The sequence below is a fragment of the Halichoerus grypus genome, chromosome 11 (assembly GCF_964656455.1).
Source record: "Halichoerus grypus chromosome 11, mHalGry1.hap1.1, whole genome shotgun sequence".
Classification (NCBI taxonomy): Eukaryota; Metazoa; Chordata; class Mammalia; order Carnivora; family Phocidae; genus Halichoerus; species Halichoerus grypus.
Genome location: NC_135722.1, coordinates 91997195 through 92021913, shown reverse-complemented (window position 1 = coordinate 92021913; position 24719 = coordinate 91997195). Strand labels below are relative to the sequence as shown.

The following is a 24719-nucleotide window of genomic DNA, read 5'->3' as shown; positions in this document are numbered from 1 at the left end:
AACTGGGTCACAAATAACCTTTATAACCCCAGTGGTGATTTCTTGCCTCCAAATTTCAAAGTTCATGATCTTTCTAATATTTTCTTTTCTGCCAAGCATCCCCTAACTTTTCCAGAACTTTGGATCCAAAAGGAAACTGTAACAATGAGACTGAAACATTCTAGAAAAAGACCAAAGTCAGGGAGATAAAATGTGTACCAAATGCAGAGTAGTTTTGGGAAATAAATCCAGGGCCCAGAGCCAAACATCCCTGGGACAAAGTATACTATAAGTGGAAGCAATCCTAACTGAGTTTTGGATCTCTATTCCTACCCCAAACAACAAAATGCAGACCTTTGATGCATTTTTTAAAAAATCAAACCAAATCCACACCAATTAAATGGGTGGCCTGGCCCCACAGCACTCTCTCTGCCCACACACCTCATTAAGAAGAGGGCAGCATAAAACCACAGGGCTCCACCTACTCAGAGACAGCAGACTGGTACCATTCCCAGGTAAAGTCCCAATCTCTGCATCCTCTACCAGCAAGGACATATTCAAGGTCAAATCTCCCTGTAATTACCAGTGTCCTGGCCCATAGCCTGCCATGTTATTTACAGAATCATCTCCTGCTCCTCGCACAGATACTCCCAAGACTGGAACTGTACACACTTCCTGCTCAGAACCAGCTGCCTAAATCTATTGTGTCCTCACTCTGCTTATCCTGGGATTCCATCCTGACAGCTGTGCATGCCCACACTCAGCAATATTATACATTGCTACATATAGCAGTTATATATTTATATATATATAATTATATATTTATATAATATATTTATATATAATAATATATAAATTATATATAATAATAATATTGCTTATTATCACTTGCACACACAAACGCAGAGCACATGCTCACAGGTCCCCCACTGCCTGCACAGGGGCCCTACCTGCCTGGTACCTTCCTGGGATCTGATGGTCAAGTTCATAGCTATGTGCTTCCCTCTGTTTCTGATGTCCCTGACATTTTCCAAGAGTTCTGCACCACTGTGTTGTTGTCATGGGCCACCTTTGAATTGTAGCCTATAGTTTGAAAAGCACCTGTGTGAAGACTGACTGCACTTTGGAGACTGAAAAAACGGGGGGTTGGGGGGACAGGTGGTAAGATAGTTCAGCTTAAACTATTATCATTTCCATAATTTTTCAATCAAAAATCTAGAACAAGCTATTTTATCTTCAGATTAATTTTTATTAACTTGAAAAATAAAGTTTCAAACCATGTAAGTCTCATTATTGGGGGCACAATAATCTTTTCCAAGATTAGAGCCTCAGAAGTTCTTCAGCAAGAAAATTATTATTTCTGAGCTGTTTCATTCCCCACCTCCAAAGTTACTGATAGATATTGTTAGTGCCTAAAACCCTGGTACATAATATGTGCTGGATAAATGTTGCTTCTATTGCTTCTCTACTTTTCTTTCCATATCATTGTGAGCCCCATCCAAACCATGTGTTGTTTTGGGCTCTCAATTCATTCATCCACTTCACAATCCTGATTAAAGAGAATGTGGAATCACTGGGAGGTAAGACCTGACTCCTATTTTTTGTGATGCTATTTGCTTACTAAACTGTCCACTGAGAGAACCTCAACCTCACATTGCCTGTTTCTTCACCATTAAGTGGGAAAAAGCCATCAGTTCCTCTAATTTCTCTTTCTAGGGAATGGTGATGGAAAATCAATGTCAACTCCTTTCGCACTGCATTCACTTCTTTCCTCCAACACCGCTTCAAACCTGTACCACTCCCCTACATCTAAACTCAACTTGAGAGGTGCCTGGGTGGCTCAGTCGGTTGAGCATTTGACTCTTGATTTCAGATCATGATCTCAGGGTCATGGGATGGAGCCCCACATCAGGCTCTGTGCTCAGCTGTTTATCCCTCTCCCTCTGCTCTCTCTCTCTCTCTCTCTCTCATAAATAAATAAATAAAATCTTGAAACTCAACTTGAGACAATAAATCCTCTAAAACATATCACCTACCCCAGGAAGTAGACATCAACATGAAACCGCCTAAGTGCTGGTGCCAGCATGCATGTTAGCAGATACAGGCCACTGCTGGCCTGCCTAGGTCCAATAGCTGTTTGGAAAGAGAACTCCCAGAGGAGAAGCCTGAGTCAGTGCATTTAGCTGGAATGAGTGCAGTTCCTTTCCCTACCATGACACAACAAGGCCCAACCACAAAACTTGGGCACAGTGCCTGCCAAATCAAAAATTTGGAAGGAGGCAAAGAAGTAACCCCCAAGAATTGCTGAAAGACTATGTCCCACTCTCATTCTCCATTCCAGCAGAGGGCTGCCTTGAGAGAGCATTCCTGTCCCAGGGCTTCCTATCAGTTTCTTTCCCATTAAATTCAGTAACCAGCAGGGTGACTTTGTGGTCAACCCATGTAGAAATCACCCAGCTCACCACAAGCATGATGAGACTGGCCAATACAAGATGACAAGTTCTATCTTCCTGCATTAGATTCCTGCCTGTCTGTCTGCCTCTAGATACCTTCTGCCATGTAGGACAACTGCAGTAGGACATTCACTGTTTCATCTGAATTCCTTTATTCATGTCATAGTCTTTCTTCAAATGCTCGGTGATCCATGGCTGTTCTCTTGAAACTGAGTGCCCTAAGTTGATAGGACACTCAACAGGCTTGAACCACACTTGGAAACTGGAAGACTTCACCCTTCAGTGGTTCGTGTAGGAACCCCCAACTTCATTATCTATAGGTCTTTCCTCAAACACTGGGCAGTTTCCCTAGAAAGGAGACCCTGATCTAATTTAAGAGGCAGAAGGAAAGTGGCCTTAATAATAACATGCCAACAGTCAGAGAGTTTGGTGATTAACTCCCGAGAATTTCACCTAATCCCTATCTTTTAAGTTTGGTCCCCTTGCCCATAGCATGCCTGGTGTCTAGAGTCCAGGGGCCCCTGTGGCTCAAACTCTTCAAGCAGTAAGCCTTAAAATTTCTGCCAGGCTGGAGAAGGGCAGAAAAATTGCAAAATTTTACCTGTGAGGGGGGAGGAAAATAACATATAATAATTTCTCAACAATTTTCCTGGCATATTAGCTATAAGCAGCAAATTAAAGTCTCTAAGCCTCATTTACCTCATCTGTTAAATGGGGTAGCAGAACCCAACTCTCACTGTTGTTTAAGTCAGGAAATGGGTTCCTTTTTTGTCTTTACATATCATATAGATTTTGAAAAGAAAATTTCAGTAAATTTTAAGTCGAATATGAAACCTCATATTTCCTTTAGAAAGGAAGAAAACCAGGGGAAAAGAGGAAGTTTCTGGCATTATGCAAAGTGCTTTCCAAAAACTGTGTACATTATTCTTAATGGCAACCATGTATTATTATTTCTTCTTTCAAGTAACTAAGCTGTGTTTAACAAAGTGAAATAATTAGCTCAAAATCACTTGGTTAGTAAGTCAGAGAAAAGCTGCAATCTCATGCCTACCTTCTCTCAAAAGATTATGTTCTTACCAAAGCAAAGCTGGCGGCATCACAATTCCGGACTTCCAGCTCTACTACAAAGCTGTCATCATCAAGACAGTATGGTACTGGCACAAAAACAGACACATAGATCAATGGAACAGAATAGAGAGCCCAGAAATGGACCCTCAACTCTATGGTCAACTAATCTTTGACAAAGCAGGAAAGAATGTCCAATGGAAAAAAGACAGTCTCTTCAACAAATGGTGTTGGGAAAATTGGACAGCCACATGCAGAAGAATGAAACTGGACCATTTCCTTACACCACACACAAAAATAGACTCCAAATGGTTGAAAGACCTCAATGTGAGACAGGAGTCCATCAGAATCCTAAAGGAGAACACAGGCAGCAACCTCTTCGACCTCAGCCGCAGCAACTTCTTCCTAGAAACATCGCCAAAGGCAAGGGAAGCAAGGGCAAAAATGAACTATTGGGACTTCATCAAGATAAAAAGCTTTTGCAAAGCAAAGGAAACAGTCAACAAAACCAAAAGACAACTGACAGAATGGGAGAAGATATTTGCAAATGACATATCAGATAAAGGGCTAGTATCCAAAATCTATAAAGAACTCATCAAACTCAACACCAAAAGAACAAAGAATCCAATCAAGAAATGGGCAGAAGACATGAACAGACATTTTTCCAAAGAAGACATCCAAAAGGCCAACAGACACATGAAAAAGTGTTCAATATCGCTCGGCATCAGGGAAATCCAAATCAAAACCTCAATGAGATACCACCTCACACCAGTCAGAATGGCTAAAATTAACAAGTCAGGAAATGACAGATGTTGGCGGGGATGCGGAGAAAGGGGAACCCTCCTACACTGTTGGTGGGAATGCAAGCTGGTGCAGCCACTCTGGAAAACAGTATGGAGGTTCCTCAAAAAGTTGAAAATAGAGCTACCATATGATCCAGCAATTGCACTACTGGGTATTTACCCCAAAGATACAAAAGTAGGGACCCAAAAGGGTACGTGCACCCCGATGTTTATAGCAGCAATGTCCACAATAGCCAAACTGTGGAAAAAGCCAAGATGTCCATCAACAGATGAATGGATAAAGAACTAGTGGTATATATATACAATGGAATATTATGCAGCCATCAAAAGGAATGAGATCTTGCTATTTGCAACAACGTGGATGGAACTGGAGGGTATTATGCTGAGCGAAATAAGTCAAACAGAGAAAGATATGTATCATATGACCTCACTGATATGAGGAGTTCTTAATCTCAGGAAACAAACTGAGGGTTGCTGGAGCGGGGGGTGGGGTGGGAGGGATGGGGTGACTGGGTGATGGACACTGGGGAGGGTATGTGTTCTGGTAAGCGCTGTGAATTGTGCAAGACTGTTGAATCTCAGATCTGTACCTCTGAAACAAATAATGCAATATATGTTAAGAAAGAAAAAAAGAAGAAGAAGAATGTAGCAGGAGGGGAAGAATGAAGGGGGGGAAATCGGAGGGGGAGAAGAACCATGAGAGACGATGGACTCTGAAAAACAAACTGAGGGTTCTAGAGGGGAGGGGGGTGGGAGGATGGGTTAGCCTGGTGGTGGGTATTGAGGAGGGCATGTTCTGCATGGAGCACTGGGTGTTATGCACAAACAATGAATCATGGAACACTATATCTAAAACTAATGATGTAATGTATGGGGATTAACATAACAATAAAAAAAATTAAAAAAAAAACTAATGATGTAATGTATGGTGATTAACATAACATAATAAAGTAAAATTAAAAAAAAAAAAGATTATGTTCTTACCAATGCACGGGGCTGCAATATAACTGAAGCTTTATATTATAACTCTGATTAGAACTTTGTGGTTACACATGAGGTAGGCTCCAGGCAGGAATAAATTCTCTTATTCTCAGAGAAATTAAAATCATACCGCCATGTCATTCAGTGCAAAGTATATGGGCTTTATGGCCAGGCAGGGCTGGTTCGAACTCAAATTCCTTCATTTACTGTGAGAACAAGGATGAACTCTACTAGGTAATAGGATTTCTTCTGCAAGTTAAAGACTTTGGCAGTGTCAGTCTCCCAAGGCAGAAGCAGATCTTCAAACAAAAGCTAACACTGAGAAAGATAGCCCTGCATAGACCGAGGAGGGAGAAGCCGGTCTCCCACTATATCTGGACATTGAGATATACACATGTCCAAGTGAGACCCCAAATGCTGTGGATGAAAGGAGGCTCTTTCCACAGGTACAGGGATGAGAGTAACCCCTGTGGGGCACATACTGAAGATAAGAAACGACACCCATAAGACACATTCTCCACAAATGTTCTGTGTTTTATTTTATCTAGCCTTTATTTTATGTTCTGGCCCTATAAAAATGTGTGTGTGTGTGTGTGTACATACGTATATTTACTTTTTTCTTGAGATTTAATATACAAACCAGGAAGGACACAAATCTTAAGTGTCAGTGAATTTTTATATATTATTATATATAAATTATTATAATATATAATATTTATATATATCATTATATATAAATTACTATATATATATATTTATATGTATATATATATATATATATATACATATAAATATATATATTTACTACAGCCCAGGTGCTCCCTAGCCTTCAGGGCAGTCATTTTGGAAGTCTTATTTGAAAGGTTATGGCCTTGCCTTGTGCAGTCATTTTTCCAGTGTTGAGGGGCAACAGCCTTCTGAGGCCTGTATGCTGTTGGGTTGACATCAGTTAGAAGACAGAAGGGCGAGGGGAAGAAGAGTCCCTGGGAAAGAACCTGTGTCACGGGGTCCAGTAACTACTCTCTACCCAGAGGATCTCCTCCGGTTTCAGTGTTGAATGTTCTAAAGTTTACTTTAAAAAAAAAAAAGTATTCCCTTTTAGCATAAAGACTCTTTTTCTTGATGCTTTTTTCACTCTTATGAGACTCAGCAAATGTAAAGCAATAGCCAAGTCACTACAGTATAAAATAAAACTTTCATTCATTCATTTACTATCACTCATTTATTCGTTCATTTATAAAATCTAAAATTATATAAAGAGGCAGCCATTTTGAGCCATGTAGCAGTTTGAAATTCAGAAAAACTCCTTCCAGTTGAGCATGCATTAAAATGCTGGTTTAAAGAAGAATGCATAATTTTGGTGCGTGACTGAGCTGCCAGGAAAGTAGAGGTTCCTGGGTGGGCAGAAGAGACAAGAAGGGAGGAATCCTATGAGGCAGGTGAAGGCTGGAACCTACACTTGTCCTGGGAAACCTGCCAAGACCGATTGTTCATATATGAAGGCTGGGAGACAAAGCCTGGGCCCAGGAGGCTCCATTCCCAGTGAGTGAAGTAGGAAAAAGTGGCCCCGCATACGGACGTGGGGATAATACAGTCTCATCTCAGCATTGGCTCTGGATGAAGCAGATAACACTCCTCTGGGAATTCCTAACTGCAAGCCCACACTTGGATGTGTTTGGGGCTGGAATCCACATTACATGTGTGGTCTAAAAACCCTAAGCCAAAAGCTTCCAAAAAATGAAAGCTTGGAATAGCAGGATAAATCAGACTGAATATCTTCAAGAAGGAAGTGAAATTCGGGCAGAATTGAAGAATAAGGTGTGTCACTGTCTGTCCTATTTGGCAGATTCTTCTCTAACATGAGTCTTAATTAAATCCCCACACTATGGGAGAAACCAGGATACCTACCATTAACACTCCCCAATAGGGAGGTGGGTGGGCGGATGGGATAGTTGGGGGATGGGCATTAAGGAGGTCATGTGATGTGATGAGCACTGGGTGTTATGTGCAACTGATAAATTGTTGAACACTACATCTGAGACTAATGATGTACTATATGTTGGCTAATTGAATTTAAATTAAAAAAAAAAAAAACAAACTACCCCCATAACAGCAGTGTCACCCAACCTCAGGCACTCGGACACTCCTGTTCAGGTCTCTGCTCCTGAAGCAGTTTAGAGTTCATAATGCCAAAGGCACGACACCTGCCCGCTCCCTGCTCTGGAAGGTGGCGATATTAGGGGGTGCCACTGGCAGTGCTCAGTTGTCTGAGAAAGAGATCCGAGGAGTTTCCCCCAGCCTTCCAACCAGAGTTTCTGCAGTGTGACCTGGCCGAGTTTCCAGCTGCCTGCCTTCTCCTAACCCTATCTGGTTCCTTCCAAGAACTCCCTGAAGTTAGCCAGAAGATACATTTCTTTGCACCTGCGAAGCCTGCTGGCTAGACTGGAAGCTAGCCAGATGGACAGTCTGAGGAAGGGAGTGGGGAGGAAGAGGCAGGCAGGCTGTGGAGCAGTCTCTCATATCTCTGTTTCTGCTCATAAACCCCTTCCCCCACCATCTTGGTAATGGGATAACAGACCCTTTTCTTGCTTCCCACAAAGAACTGTGCTCTGTTTAGATTCATTTGTTCCCTTCCAGGGTACCCAGCATAGATATGAATGTGCCCCTACAAATGAGGCCCAAATGAATAGAATAAGATGATAAAAATGTAAGCTACTGAAATACCCGGGTGTGTCCGTCAAGAAGGCTGGGAGCAGCAAGAAGACATCTCAGTTTTCCGGGAGGGTGAGGTCCATTGAAAACTCAGTTTTTTGTCAGAATTGGAACACAGCCAGGGTAAATGAGAAGGAATCAAGTGTTTCCAGCTCTAAATATCTGGGGAAACATTCGCAGAAAGCAGGATACCTTCCATGGACAGCAAAATAGGCCCTTTGCCTTCAATTGCAAAGGGAGTAATTGATTCCAATGGGCAAAACAAAACTTCACCCAATATATAGAACTTAGAAACAGAGAAATACACTAGAAAGAGGAAATGCTCAAGAGACAAAAGGACAATTCAGACGTAATGTATTTTATTGTTGGTTCTCGCTAATGTCACAGCGGTGACATAAAAACACCTCCGTCCGTTGAGAAGGGTACCACACATTGGCAGTATCTCCCTTAGATCCCATTGTCAAATTTGTATGCACTCCAACTTCAAGAAAGCTTTCATAAAATTCAAACACCTGTCACCCGTCCCTGCTTCTCTTTGCCAGAGAGCTCGCCTCAGAATGCTGAAGACTGGCTTGTCTTCACGGGAGGTGCAGAAGCACCTGAGAACATGCATTCCTTTGAAGGCAACCCAGTGAATGATTGATCATTGTGAAGGCACGAACACTCCAGGTCCCTTAGCATTAATGAAGTCAACGCCAAGGTGGCGTATGAGATAAACTGAAAGATTATGGTGGTAAGAACTGACAAAAACATTGAAGTTGAATCTCCACTTTTTCCAAAATGCCGCCCTATTAAGACTAATTTCTGATGGTGTGCACTGTACTTTCACTTGGACCTGAGTCACAGTAGGGAAAAGACACTTCTCATCCAGAGATGGAGGAGGCTGAGGGACAGCCTGTACCCAGGATGAAGCAGCAAGAATAGAGAACAACCACTGTGGGGAAAATGCACCATTCGCTTCTGTTTTGACATGCTATATGTTCTCTTCAAATGTGTCTACAATCATAGGCCTGAAAGTCAGACATGGCTTTTTTAAAAAAATAATCTTCTCAAACTCCTGGACTCCTCATTCTTTCCTGCACTAAGTAGTTATTAAGCATCAAGTATATGCCAATTACTCTCCTGAGCAGTTTCGAGATAACCAGACAAACAGCAAAGACACTACCCTCACTAAATTTATATTCTTGTGTGAGGATGAGCCACACAGAAATAGGCAATTGCTCTATGGTGTAGTAAATGTTATAACAGATTAAGTAAAGGGTTCTGTGGAGTACCATAGTGGAAGACCTAACCTTAATGGGAAAACAAAGAAATGAGTATTTAAGTTACACATCTCTAAAGAATTTATCGTAAACATCAAAGTGTCTTACCTGCTTCACAAAGCCCCATATTTCTCTCTTCCTCCAAATTCAAGGATGCCAAAACTGGTAAAGTTAATGAGACTGAGCCTTACTGAATACAATGTATGTATCCAGAGGCAAAAGCAGGGAAAAAAAGATGTGCAATGGCCTTTCCCTGTCATTTCACTAAGAGAGGTATGCAAAGAGAAATGAATACAGTAAACTGCCTTTAAATAATCAAGGTGATTACTTCTCCTGAGCTAAACCCTTTCTAGTACAGCGTGTCTCACAAAGAGTAGACATTTCCTAACAGTATTTATCTACTGTCGGGAGTGCAAATTGGAATAAATTCACTGGGAAAGAAATGACAAATCCAAAGCATCATGCATTTAATACCATCCCTGTGAAGAATCTATCCTGAGGAAATTGCCATAAATTCAGCCAAAGAGTTTTACACTGAAGTTATAGTCATAGTATTATTTATTCTGATAAAGCATTGAAGGATTTGAAACAAGAGGACATGAGTCACTAAATTCTGCTCCAGAAATTAATATTATACTGTATGTTAACTAAATGGAATTTAAGTAAAAACTTGAAACAAAAAAAAAAGGGAGAAACAAACAAGCAAAAGGACAAGGACAAAAGTTTTATAAAATATGATACAGCCATATGATGAAATAATATGCAGCAAAACTATAAAGAATAAGGAGAAACAATGGAAAAACTCATAGCACAATAAAAAATGAAAATATTTTGTAACATGGAATATGGAATATAATCCTACTAAAAGAAAATGCCTCAAAATGGAAACGTTCTTTCCTGAACTTTACTTAGTAATCTAGGGGTAAATTTCTTTCTTTACAATTTTCTTACTTTCCAAATTCCCTAAATAAGTTTGTATTACTTCCAGACTCAGAGAAGAAAATGATCAGAATTCTTTTTTAATTGGTAGACTTTATTTTTTAGGACAGTTTTAGGCTTACAGAAAATTGAACAGATAATACAGAGAGATCCCATACACCCCTTCTTCCATACTCAGGGGTTCCTCTACTGTTAATGTCTCGCCTTAGTGAGGTGCATTCATTACAATATAGGAACCAATACTGACACACTTATTAACTAAGGTCCAGTTTAGGTTAGTTTTCACTCTTTCTGGTGTACTATGAGCTTTGATAAATGCATAATGTCATATACCCACTGTTACTGTATCATCAGAGTAGTTTCACTGCCCTAAAAATACCCCGTGCTCCACCTACTCATGGCAGCCACTGATCTTTTTTGGTTTCTACGGTGATTTCTGGTCAGAACCACCCAGTATACAGCCTGTTCAGAATGGCTTCTTTCATTAACCAATATGCATTAAAGATTCTGCCATGTCTTTTCATGACTTGATACCAATTAGATCAATTTGATTGATGATGTTGTTCAGTTTGACTGTGTCCTTCCTGATTTTCAGGCTGCTGGATCTGTCGATTACTGACAGAGGGATGTTCAAGTCTTCAGCTGTAATAGTGGATTCATCCATTCCCCTTTTCCGTTCTATCAGTTTTTGCTTCATGGATTTTGATGCTCTGTTTTCTGGCATGTGAACTTAAGAACTGTTACGTCTTCTTGGGGGTTGACCCCTTTATCATTATGTAATTCTTTATCTCTGATAAGTTTCCTTTTGCTGAAATCTGAACTGTCTGAAATTAATACAGATACTCTAGCTTTCCTTTGATTAGTGTTAGCATGGTACATCTTTCGCAAACCTTTTCCTTTAGATTTAAATTATTTATATGTTATTTATATATTATTTATAAATTATAATATATAAGTGTATTATAAATAAGTATAATAAGTATATTATAATATAAACATAATAAATTTATATATAATATTATTTTATATAAATATTGTATATTTATAATATGGTGTTTATATTTTATATTATTTATAATAATTATATTATTTACATTGTATCGTTAAATATTTTATTTTATTTATTGTTTATTTTATTATGTTATGTTAATCACCATACATTACATCATTAGTTTTTGATGTAGTGTTCCATGATTCATTGTTTGCGTATAACACCCAGTGCTCCATTCAGTACTTACCCTCTTTAATACCCATCACCAGGCTAACCCATCCCCTCACCCCCCTCCCCTCTAGAACCCTCAGTTTGTTTCTCAGAGTCCATAGTCTCTCAGGGTTCGTCTCCCCCACCGATTACCCCCCCTTCATTTCTCCCTTCCTACTATCTACTTTTTTTTTTTAAATAAAATGTATTATTTGTTTCAGAGGTACAGGTCTGTGATTCATCAGTCTTACACAATTCACAGCGCTCACCATAGCACATACCCTCCCCAGTGTCTATCACCCAGCCACCCCATCCCTCCCACCCCCACCACTCCAGCAACCCTGTTTGTTTCCTGAGATTAAGAATGCCTCATATCAGTGAGGTCATATGATACATGTCTTTCTCTGATTGACTTATTTCGCTCAGCATAATACCCTCCAGTTCTATCCACGTCATTGCAAATGGCAAGATTTCATTCCTTTTGATGGCTACATAATATTCCATTGTATATATATACCACTTCTTCTTTATCCATTCATCTGTCGATGGACATCTTGGCTCTTTCCACAGTTTGGCTATTGTGGACATTGCTGCTATAAACATCGGGGTACACATACCCCTTCGGGTCCCTACATTTGTATCTTTGGGGTAAATACCCAGTAGTGCAATTGCTGGGTCATAGGCCAGCTCTATTTTCAACTTTTTGAGGAACCTCCATACTGTTTTCCAGAGTGGCTGCACCAGCTTGCATTCCCACCAACAGTGTAGGAGGGTTCCCCTTTCTCCGCATCCCTGCCAACATCTGTCGTTTCCTGACTTGTTAATTTTAGCCATTCTGACTGGTGTGAGGTGGTATCTCATGGAGGTTTTGATTTGGATTTCCCTGATGCTGAGCAATGTTGAGCACTTTTTCATGTGTCTGTTGGCCATTTGGATGTCTTCTTTGGAAAAATGTCTGTTCATGTCTTCTGCCCATTTCTTGGTTGGATCGTTTGTTCTTTGGGTGTTGAGTTTAAGAAGTTCTTTATAGCTTTTGGATACTAGCCCTTTATCTGATATGTCATTTGCAAATATCTTCTCCCATTCTGTCAGTTGTCTTTTGGTTTTGTTGACTGTTTCTTTTGCTGTGCAAAAGCTTTTTATCTTGATGAAATCCCAATAGTTCATTTTTGCCCTTGCTTCCCTTGCCTTTGGTGATGTTTCTAGGAAGAAGTTGCTGCAGCTGAGGTCAAAGAGGTTGTTGCCTGTGTTCTCCTTTAGGATTTTGATGGACTCCTGTCTCACATTTAGGTCTTTCAACCATTTGGAGTCTATTTTTGTGTGTGGTGTAAGGAAATGGTCCAGTTTCATTCTTCTGCATGTGGCTGTCCAATTTTCCCAACACCATTTGTTGAAGAGACTGTCTTTTTTCCATTGGACATTCTTTCCTGCTTTGTCGAAGATTAGTTGACCATAGAGTTGAGGGTCCATTTCTGGGCTCTCTATTCTGTTCCATTGATCTATGTGTCTGTTTTTGTGCCAGTACCATACTGTCTTGATGATGACAGCTTTGTAATAGAGCTTGAAGTCTGGAATTGTGATGCCGCCAGCTTGGCTTTTCTTTTTCAACATTCCTCTGGCTATGCGGGGTCTTTTCTGGTTCCATACAAATTTTAGGATTACTTGTTCCATTTCTTTGAAAAAAGTGGATGGTATTTTGATAGGGATTGCATTGAATGTGTAGATTGCTCTAGGTAGCATTGACATCTTCACAATATTTGTTCTTCCAATCCATGAGCATGCAAAGTTTTTCCATTTCTTTGTGTCTTCCTCAATTTCTTTCGTGAGTATTTTTAGTTTTCTGAGTACAGATTCTTTGCCTCTTTGGTTAGATTTATTCCTAGGTATCTTATGGTTTTGGGTGCAATTGTAAATGGGATCGACTCCTTAATTTCTCTTTCTTCTGTCTTGTTGTTGGTGTATAGGAATGCCACTGATTTCTGTGCACTGATTTTATATCCTGCCACTTTACTGAATTCCTGTATGAGTTCTAGCAGTTTTGGGGTGGAGTCTCTTCGGTTTTCCCCAAAATGACTTTTAATACTATGTTGAATAGCAGTGGTGATAGTGGACATCCCTGCCGCGTTCCTGACCTTAGGGGGAAAGCTCTCAGTTGTTCCCTATTGAGAATGATATTTGCTGTGGGTTTTTCATAGATGGCTTTTATGATATTGAGGTATGTACCCTCTATCCCTGCACTCTGAAGAGTTTTGATCAAGAAAGGATGCTGTACTTTGTCAAATGTTCTTTGTGCATCTATTGAGAGGACCATATGATTCTTGTTCTTTCTTTTATTAATGTATTGTATCACACTAATTGATTTGAGGATATTGAACCAACCTTGCAGCCCAGGGATAAATCCCACTTGGTCGTGGTGAATAATCCTTTTAATGCACTGTTGGATCCTATTGGCTAGTATTTTGGTGAGAATTTTTGCATCCATGTTCATCAAGATATTGGTCTGTAATTCTCCTTTTTGATGGGGTCTTTGTCTGGTTTGGGGATCAAGGTAATGGTGGCCTCATAAAACGAGTTTGGAAGTTTTCCTTCCATTTCTATTTTTTGGAACAGTTTCAGAAGAATAGGTATTAATTCTTCTTGAAATGTTTGGTAGAATTCCCCTGGGAAGCCATCTGGCCCTGGGCTTTTGTGTTTTGGGAGATTTTTGATGACTGCTTCAATTTCCTTAGTGGTTATAGGTCTGTTCAGGTTTTCTATTTCTTCCTGGTTCAGTTTTGGTAGTTTCTACATCTCTAGGAATGCATCCATTTCTTCCAGATTATCTAATTTGCTGGCATAGAGTTGCTCATAATATGTTCTTATAATTGTTTGTATTTCTTTGGTGTTGGCTGTGATCTCTCCTCTTTCATTCATGATCTTATTTATTTGGGTCATTTCTCTTTTCTTTTTGATAAGTCTGGCCAGGGGTTTATCAATCTTGTTAATTCTTTCAAAGAACCAGCTCCTAGTTTCGTTGATCTGTTCTCCTGTTCTTTTGGTTTCTATTTCATTGATTTCTGCTCTGATCTTTATTATTTCTCTTCTCCTGCTGGGTTTAGGCTTTATTTGCTGTTCTTTCTCCAGCTCCTTTAGGTGTAGGGTTAGGTTGTGTATTTGAGACCTTTCTTGTTTCTTGAGAAAGGCTTGTATTGCTATATACTTTCCTCTTAGGACTGCCTTTGCTGCATCCCAAAGATTTTGAACAGTTGTGTTTTCATTTTCATTGGTTTCCATGAATTTTTTTTAATTCTTCTTTAATTTCCTGGTTGACCCATTCATTCTTTAGTAGGATGCTCTTTAGCCTCCATGTATTTGAGTTGTTTCTGCCTTTCCTCTTGTGATTGAGTTCTAGTTTCAAAGCATTGTGGTCTGAAAATAGGCAGGGAATGATCCCAATCTTTTGGTACTGGTTGAGACCTGATTTATGACCTAGGATGTGATCTATTCTGGAGAGTGTTCCATGGACACTAGAGAAGAATGTGTATTCTGTTGCTTTGGGATGGAATGTTCTGAATATATCTCTGAAGTCCATTTGGTCCAGTGTGTCATTTAAAGTCTTTATTTCCTTGTTGATCTTTTGCTTAGACGATCTGTCCATTTCCATGAGGGGGTGTTAAAGTCCCCCACTATTACTGTATTGTTGTCGATGTGTTTCTTTGCTTTTGTTATTAATTGGCTTATATAATTGGCTGCTCCCATGTTAGGGGCATCGATATTTACAATTGTTAGATCTTCTTGTTGGATAGACCCTTTAAGTAGGATATAGTGTCCTTCCTCATCTCTTATTACAGTCTTTGGTTTAAAATCTAATTTGTCTGATATAAGGATTGCCACCCCAGCTTTCTTTTGGTGTCCATTAGCATGGTAAATGATTTTCCACCCCCTCACTTTCAATCTGGGGGTGTCTTTGGGTCTAAAATGAGTCTCTTGCAGACAGCATATTGATGGGTCTTGTTTTTTTTATCCAATCTGATAGCCTGTGTCTTTTGATTGGGGCATTTAGCCCATTTACATTCAGGGTAACTATTGAAAGATAGGAATTTAGTGCCATTGTATTGCCTGTAAAGTGACTGTTACTGTATATTGTCTGTGTTCCTTTCTGGTCTATGTTGCTTTTAGGCTCTCTCTTTGCCTAGAGGACCCCTTTCAATATTTCTTGTAGGGCTGGTTTCATGTTTGCAAATTCCTTTAGTTTTTGTTTGTCTTGGAAGCTTTTTATCTCTCCTTCTATTTTCAATGACAGCCTAGCTGGATATAGTATTCTTGGCTGCAATTATTCTCATGTAGTGCTCTGAATCTATCATTCCAGTCCTTTCTGGCCTTCCAGGTCTCTGAGGATAGGTCTGTTGCCAATCTAATGTTTCTACCATTGTAGGTTACAGATCTCTTCTCCCGAGCTGCTTTCAGGATTTTCTCTTTGTCTCTGAGACTCATAAGTTTTACTATTAGAAATCGGTGTGTTGACCTATTTTTATTGATTTTGAGGGGGGTTCTTTGTGCCTCCTGGATTTTGATGCCTGTTTCCTTCCCCAAATTAGGGAAGTTCTGTGCTAGAATTTGCTCCAATATACCTTCTGCCCCTCTCTCTCTTTCTTCTTCTTCTGGGATCCCAATTATTCTAATATTGTTTCGTCTTATGGTATCACTTATCTCTCGAATTCTGCCCTCATGAACCAGGAGTTGTTTATCTCTCTTTTTCTCAGCTTCTTTATTTTCCATCATTTGGTCTTCTATATCACTAATTCTCTCTTCTGCCTCATTTATCCTAGCAGTTAGAGCCTCCATTTTTTATTGCACCTCATTAATAGCCTTTTTGATTTCGACTTGGTTAGATTTTAGTTCTTTTATTTCTCCAGAGAGGATTTCTCTAATATCTTCCATGCTTTTTTCAAGCCCAGCTAGTATCTTTAAAATCATCATTCTGAACTCTAGTTCCAACCTCTTACTAATATCCGTATTGATTAAGTCCCTGGCAGTTGGTACTGCCTCTTGTTCTTTTTTTTGAGGTGATTTTTTCCATCTTATCATTTTGTCCAGAGGAGAATAGATGAATGAGAGAACAAAATGCTAACAGGGTAACAGCGACCCCAGAAAAATATACACTAAACAAATCAGAAGAGACCTGAAACCAGGGGAAAGAAAGGGAAAGAAAGAAAAAAGAAAAAGATAAAAAAAAAAAAGAATATGAGCAAATATGATCAGGCTGGTGCATAGATCAGTGCCACACACTAGATTTTGGGCATATTTTGATCTGTTAGAAGAAAGTACCTCCCAAAATTTTAAAGAAAGAAAAACTTATATATGTACAAAAATAAGGGTTAATACGATGAAGGGATGGAATATGACTGTAAAGATGAAAATTATAAAAGATTTTATAAAAGGAATTGATAAGAAGTTGGTTGAAAAAAGAAAGAAGAGGAATTTAAAAAAGGGGGGGAGAGAATGCGATCAGGCAGGAGACTAGAACAAAGCCATACACTAGAGATTTATGGTATATTTTGGTCTGTTAGAAGAAACTGTATCACAAAATTTTAAAGCGAGAACAACTTATATATATACCAAAAATAAGGTTAACTACTATTAAGGGATAGAATATGACTCTAAAAATGAAAAATAAAAAAGATTTTAAAAAAAGGGATTGATAAGATATTGGTTGAAAAAGGGAAAAAGAAAAATTAAAAAAAAAGAAAAAGAAAATTTAAAAAATCAGCTTTGAAAGACTAAAGAATCATGGTAAAAAAGCCATGAATTCTATGTGCAGTATTCCCCTAGCGCTGGAGTTCTGCTGTTCTCATTGATCGGTAAACTTGGTCTTGGCTGGCTGTTCTCGCTGATCTTCTGGGGGAGGGACCTGTTGCCGTGGTTCCCAAATGTCTTTGCCGGAGGCAGAATTGCCCCGCCCTTGCCCCGTCTGGGCTAAGTAGTCCGCTCGGGTTTGCTCTCCGGAGCTTTTGTTCCCTGCAAGCTTTCTGTACAGCTTTGGAGGATAAGAGTGAAAATGTCGGCCTCCCAGTCTCCACCCCAGAGGAGCCGAGAACTCGGGGTCCCGCTCCTCAGTGTGCCCCCAGAGAAAAGCAGTCAGTGCTCACCCGGCCTGTGACCAAGCATTTCTCTGGCACCCGACCCGGTGTGGAGTCTCAAAACCCAGCAGATCCCTGCGGTGCGCTCCCGCGCCGCTCCTCCCAGGGGAGGAAGGTGAGTCTCCCCGGATCTGCCGCTTGTTGGGTCCCTGCTGAAGGAGCAGTGGCCCGACTGTGCCGCGGATCACGGTTTATGACAACCCCGAGCTGAGAGCCCGCGCCTGGGCTCCGTCTCTGCAGCCAGCTTCCCCGCTCCGATACCTGGGAGCTCTGCCGCACTCAGGCACCCCCAGTCTTTCTGTGACCCCGAGGGTCCTGAGACCACACTGTCCCACGAGGGTTCCACCCCCTGCTTAGCCACTGGAGCGACGTCCCTCAGCAAAGCCGACTTCTAAAAGTTCTGATTTTTGCTCCGCAGCTCTATCACTTGCCAGAAGCAGCCGACGGAGGCTTCCTCCCCTGCCGTCTATCCTCCCGAATATCGCCTCGGATTCACTTCTCCACACGTCCTACCTTCCAGAAAGTGGTCGCTTTTCTGTTCAGAGAGTTGTTGCTATTCTTTTCTTCGACCTCCTGTTGAGTTCGTAGGTGTTCAGAAAGGTTTGATCCCTATCTAGCTGAATTCCTGGGACCAGACGAAATCCAGGTCTCCTACTCCTCCGCCATCTTGCTCTTCCCCCTTATATCTTTATATTTTAAATGGGTTGCTTTGTAGATCAGATAGCACTGAGTTTTACTTTTTTTATCCACTCTCTCAGTCTGTCTTTTAATTGGCATACTTAGACTATTTATATTTAAAGTGATTATTGATATAGTTGAATTAATATCTCTAATATTTGAATCTATTTTTTATTTGTTGCACTTGTTTTGATTCTTTTTTAATCTTCCATTCTCTACCTTTTCCAGTTTTAATTGAGCATTTATATGATAACAGTTTTTTTTCTCCTCTCTTAATATCAACTATACTTTTTTTTTTCTTTCAAGATTTTATTTAAGTTCAGGTTTCTGGTGTCCGAAGTCTGTTGTAATTCTTATCCATGGTTTTATGTTGGTAATGTAGGTATTTGTCCTCTGCCTTCTTTCGAGATTTTCTTTTTGTCTAGTTTTCTGCTGTTTGAAGGGGATATGGCTAGGTGTTGATTTTTTGTATTTATCCTGCTTGGCTTCACTAAGGTTCTGTGTCTCATTAATTTAAAAAAATTCTCAACTATTATTATTTCAAATTTTTCTTCCATTTCTTTCTTTTTTCCCTGGTATTCTTTTTATAATTGTCCTATGATTCTTGGGCATTCTGCTCCATATTTTTTGTTCTTTTTTTCTCTTTACATTTCAGTTTACGAAATTCTATTGACATATACCTTCAGGATCACTGATCTTTCTTCTGGCGTGCCTACTCTCCTACTGAGCCCATCAAAGGCATTTTTCATTTCTGTGATAGTGTTTTGATTTCTAGAATTTCCTTTTGATTTTTTCTTAAGTTTCCCTCTCTCTGCTTACATTACCCACTGTTCTTGCTTACTGTCCATTATTTCCATTAGAAGTCTTAGCACAGTAATCATAATTGTTTTAAATTCCTGATTTGAGAATTCCAGCATTTCTGCTCTATCTGGGTCTAATTCTGTTGTTTTCCATTGTCTTCCATTGTTTTTTCCATTGACTTTTATATTGCCTTTCAGTGTGCTTTGTTATTTTTTGGTGAAAACTAGGCATGATGTTTTGGGTAATAGGAACTGAGGTACATAGGACTTTAGTGCGAAGTTTTATGTTTATCTGGCTAGGAGTTATGCTGTATTTACTATTTGCTGTAGGTGTCTGAGGCTTCTATTTCCTCTAGTGTCATTTTCTTCTCCCCTTTTGTCTTTGGATTTCCCTAGAAACTCTTTTTTTTTTTTTTTAAGATTTTATTTATTTATTTGACAGAGAGAGAGACAGCGAGAGAGGGAACACAAGCAGGGGGAGTGGGAGAGGGAGAAGCAGGCTTCCCGCTGAGCAGGAGCCTGATGCGGGGCTCGATCCCAGGACCCTGAGATCATGACCTGAGCCGAAGGCAGATGCCTAACAACTGAGCCACCCAGGCGCCCCTCCCTAGAAACTCTTAATTAGAGTCTGAGCCTTGCCGTTCTTTCAACTCTGTGCCTGTTATTATAAAGATTTGTTGGGATAGGAAGACTAAGTGGGACAGTAGGACCAGGAGTTGGGTATTGCCCTTACTCTTTTCAACCTTCACCATGAGAACCTGATGGTGCTCCCAGAGGTAAAATTCACAAAAGTGTGGAGGCCCCCCTAAGTCCTTAAGAGTTTCAACATTTCAAGCTAGTCCATACTCAGCCTCCAGCAATTCATCAATTACTGGTGAAGTGTTACTACCAATATATGTATATAAGCTCCAGCAGCTTCAGCTCCAAGTAAGCTGTGATTAGGTATTCTCACCTCTCTCCAGTTCTCCAGGAGAGAGTTGGCTCTGTGACCTCAGTTCTCCATTGGATCTAAGAAGCTGTTGGTTTTCAGTTTGTTCAGCTTTTTTCTCAATGTGAGAATGAGTGTGACAACTTCCAAGCTCTTTACCTCTTGGAGCTAAAACCAACCCTTATTTTTTAAAAATAGGTAAGTAAGTGCATATGTGAATGTTTTTTGAATTGAAAATCCTTGCCATTCTGCACCTTAAGCATTTGCTGGTGCTGCCCCCAACATAGCAACAAGCAAGCAAAGTCAGGCAGTCACATCATGGTATGGGGACAGAAAATCAGGAGAAACCAAAATGGTACCAGAGCCGAAGCTGCCATCAGTTTTCCATGTTGCCTCCTCTTTTCTCTTCTTTCCTACTCACACCTTTTCACATGTCTTGATTTCTCTTCTTGCCCAGCAATGTCCTCTGCTCACTCCTCTTTATCTTCCATATCTACTCAAGATACATCTTTAAATGCCCTTTTACAGAATTTTAAAACAAAAAAGGGGGTCCCTAGGTATATAAATAGATAAGTCAATACATAGAAATGCCTATTTCTAGGACTGGGAATAGTTATATCTAGGGGAGAATTGAAGCAAAAGGAAGGCTTATTTCTACGGTATACTTTTTTGTGCCATTTAATTTTCTTACCATACATATGTATTTTCTAGAAAAAAACCATTACTTTCTATCTGAAAGTTAATCACCCACTCTTAATCTGATCGTGCTTTCTATAAAAAAATAAAATAAAGCTACAGCAAACACTATATTCAGTAGTGAAAGCCTGAATGCTTTTACCCTAAGATCAGAAACAACACAGGGATGTCCATTATTTTCACCTCTATTCATCATTGTATTAGAGTTCTTAGAGCAATGAGGAAAATGAAAGATCATTAAGGAAGAATCAAGTCTTTATTTGCAAGTGACATGATTATGTATATAGAAATAAAAAGATTTCCTATTTCCTCTTTTGCTAATTAAATTAATAAGTAAAATATTTAATAAAAGAAGCTAGCAAGGTGGCTGGATAAAAAATTAATGCGTGACCCTTGAACAACACAGGGGTTGGGGTATCAACTCCCACATGATTGAAAATCCACATATAAATTTTGACTCCCCAAAAACTTAACTACTAATAGCCTACCATTGACTAGAAGCCTTACTGATAACATAAACAATTAATTCATATTTTGTATATTATATCGTATATACTGTATGAGCTAGAGAAAAGAAAATGTTATTAAGAAGGGATGCCTGGGTGGCTCAGTCGGTTAAGCATCTGCCTTCAGCTCAGGTCGTGATCCCAGGGTCCTGGGATCAAGCCGCACCAGGCTCCCTGCTCGGCCGGGAGCCTGCTTCTCCCTCTCCCTCTGCCCCCCCCCCCCGATTGTGATGTCTCTCTCTCTCTCTCTGTCAAATAAATAAAATCTTTAAAAAAAGAAAATCATAAGAAAAAATACATTTACAGTACTATACTGTAAAAAAATCCATGCATAAATGGACCCACACAGTGCAAACCCATGTAGTCCAAGGGTCAACTCCATATAAAAAGAAAATGTATTTCTAAATACTAGTAATAAATAATAAAAAATTAAATTTTAAGGGACCCCTGGGTGGCTCAGTCTGTTAAGCATCTGCCTTCGGCTCGGGTCATGATCCCAGGGTCCTGGGATCAAGTCCCGCATCGGGCTCCCTGCTCCATGGGGAGCCTGCTTCTCCCTCTGCCTCTGCCTCTGTCTCTCATGAGTAAATAAAATCTTTTTTAAAAAATTAAATTTTAAAAAACCCATTTAAAACAGCATAAAAGATATCAAATTTCTAGAATAAACATAATATCCACTTCAAAACAAGACAAGAATTTTTGTTCTTATCACTTCGATTCAACATTGTGCTGGCAGAATACAGCACTTTGGCTCTAAGCCAGCTTCTCTCCAACTAGTCACATAAGAATATTGTCCCATGGTCTTCAAGTAGATCTGTAGAAATATAGCCAATACAATTTAAAGAAAAGATATGGCCTTTTCTCTAAATGATTCTAAAGGAATTGAATATCTTCTTGAAAAAAATAATAAACTTACTGCCTCACACCATACATTATAACTAATTTAAAATTGATCAAAAATCTAAACATTAAAAGAAAAACAAAGCTTTCAGAAGAAAACATGAGAATATATTTATAACTTCGTAATAAAGATTAAATAGGACACAGCACTAACAGTCAAGAAAAAAGTTGATAGATTGAGCTTCATTAAAATTAAAACATCTATTATCAAAAAGACATCATTAAGAATGGCCATCTGAATGGGCAAGACACAGACTGAACAAAAATAACTACAATGTGTATGTCTGAAAAAGGACTCATATCCAGAATATGCTTTCTTAAAACTCAAACTAATAAGAAAAAAAAACTAATGACGTACTATATGTTGGCCAAATGAACTTAATAAAAAAAAATATATATATATATATATATATATATATAGGCAAAAAAAAATAAGAAAAAGAGCTTAGACACTATTTTTGTGCAGGCAAAACACTTGCACAGGCACTTCACAAAAGGTGATCTCCAAATAGCTAATGAATATATTATGAATATGTATCTATGTCACCTGCAAATCAACATCATTACTTATTAGGGAAATGTAAGAAAAAGACTAAAGTGATATTGCACTACATATCCAAAAGAGTAGTTAAAATGAAAAAAATTGAAAACAATCAGTGTTCAGAAGGATGAGGAGTGTCCTTACCTGGAAACTGTTGGAAGTGCAAATCAGTTTAAAATCTTTGGAATACAGATGGTAGTATTTAAGAAGCCTAGAGGTATATCTATTCTGTGACCCAATAAATCCACAGCTAGGTACAAACCTGAGAGAAATGAGTATATTTCAAAGAAACTATACGCTCATGAATGTTCATAGTATCTTTATTCAAAATAATATGCAGAAACTGAAAACAAGCCAAATATCCATTAATGGGATAGTTGATAAATTGTTCTATATTCATGCAATGGAGTACCAAACAGTAATACCCAAGAACAAAATATTATACATATAATGTTATGGGTGAAACTCACATTACACTTTATATTGAGAGAAAGAAGCCAGACATAAAAAAATAAATGCAATATTTTTTATATGAAGCTCAAGAATGAGCGAAATGAATCTGTAACAATAAAAGTAAAAATAATAGCTATTTCCAGAAAGAGAACTGGAAGTAATATTTACTGGGAAGGGACAGGGAGCAATATTCTGAAATGATGCAAATCTATCTATTGGTCTAGGTGATGGTTACATAGCCTTATATATATGAAAAAATTCATTGACACTTAAGATTTGTGCACTTTGCTGTGCATAACTTATTTTTTTTAAGATTATTTATTTATTTGAGAGAGAGAAAGCATGAGCGAGGGAGGGACAGAGGGAGAGGAAGAAGTGGAATCCCCACCTAGCAGGGAGCCAGACACAGGGAGCCAGACGCAAGGCTCCATCCCAGGACCCCAAGATCATGACCTGAGCTGAAGGCAGACCCAGGCGCCCCCGTGTGCATAACTTATACTTCAACTTAAAGAGGAGGTGAGATTTTTTTTTATTTACCAACATTGTACTGATTTTCCATCAATCTTATGACACCCTCAACTCATAAGCAATTCAGTGATCTTTCCCTCTATAATATTATCTAAAGCACAGTCCTCTCCTACACTTTCATTTCTTTTATTACATCCCTATTGAACAGAACCATTCTAAAGGACAAAACTAAACATTTATCCTAACTTTACTTTTTTTGTAATAGAAGAGAACTTTCCTAAGCAAAGTTAATAAGTCAAGGTATCTTGCAAACAGTTCACATACCATTGCTTCTAAAAGAACTGTTACCACTAATAATGTATTCAGGCCAAAAAATTGTTCTTCTGTTTCTTTATGTAAGCTGTGCCTCCATTTACCCAATATTGTTAATATATGACCTGTCCTGACTCCACCATCTCTTTGCCTTACCCTTATGTTCTACCATTAAAAAAATCACAGCTATATGCAATGCTTTAAAATACAATGGCAACTGCCTTCCTGATGAATAGTTGGTTGGTACTACTCTAATGACTCACGTCTACCCAAAACTATTGCTCAGTTACATCATTCAGACACTTGAAGTAAGTTTCCAAATTCTACCTTATTAGTCTGTAAATAATGAGTGAAGCTTGTATCCAACATTTTTAACTCCCTTAAATCTGTATATCTCTCCATTAGAAGATCTAATAACTTAGCCTGCATCCTTATAGCTCTGGACACTTCCTCAGTGGCTATCATGTTTGATTCTATATGGAAATTTACTTCCCACCAAAAAAACTTACATCTTTTAGCATTTTTCAAGATCAAATTACCACATTTTTCACCTCCAACATTGTTGCAAAAATAGTGTTCCAAAGATTAACTCTTGAAAAGTTGTATGACATCACTATAAATAGATTAGATTTCTTTAAATGCAAAAATAAAAATAAAAACCTTTGAAATGAAATCTGCCAGGGAAAAGGTGCATCACAATAGTGTGGCTAAAGGAAAGAAGAACAAAGTGGAGTAGAATTCAAGGGCTCGGATTCCAGTCCCAGCTCTGGCACGAGATACATGTGTGCCTATGGGCAACCTACAAAATATTTATACTTGATCTTAGCCAAAAGGCCGAGAAGCAATGTACTACAAAATATTTATGAGTCTCCAGTGTGTAATGCATCACATGAAGAGCTAGATTAAATTATTTCTTAGGCCTC

At 39.0% G+C, this 24719-nt stretch overlaps 1 protein-coding gene across 1 annotated transcript in view; it reads right to left on the bottom strand.

The window, feature by feature from the left end:
* LOC118555230 (olfactory receptor 8B3-like) overlaps positions 1-24719 on the bottom strand; it is a 238155-nt gene that overhangs the window by 83892 nt on the left and 129544 nt on the right.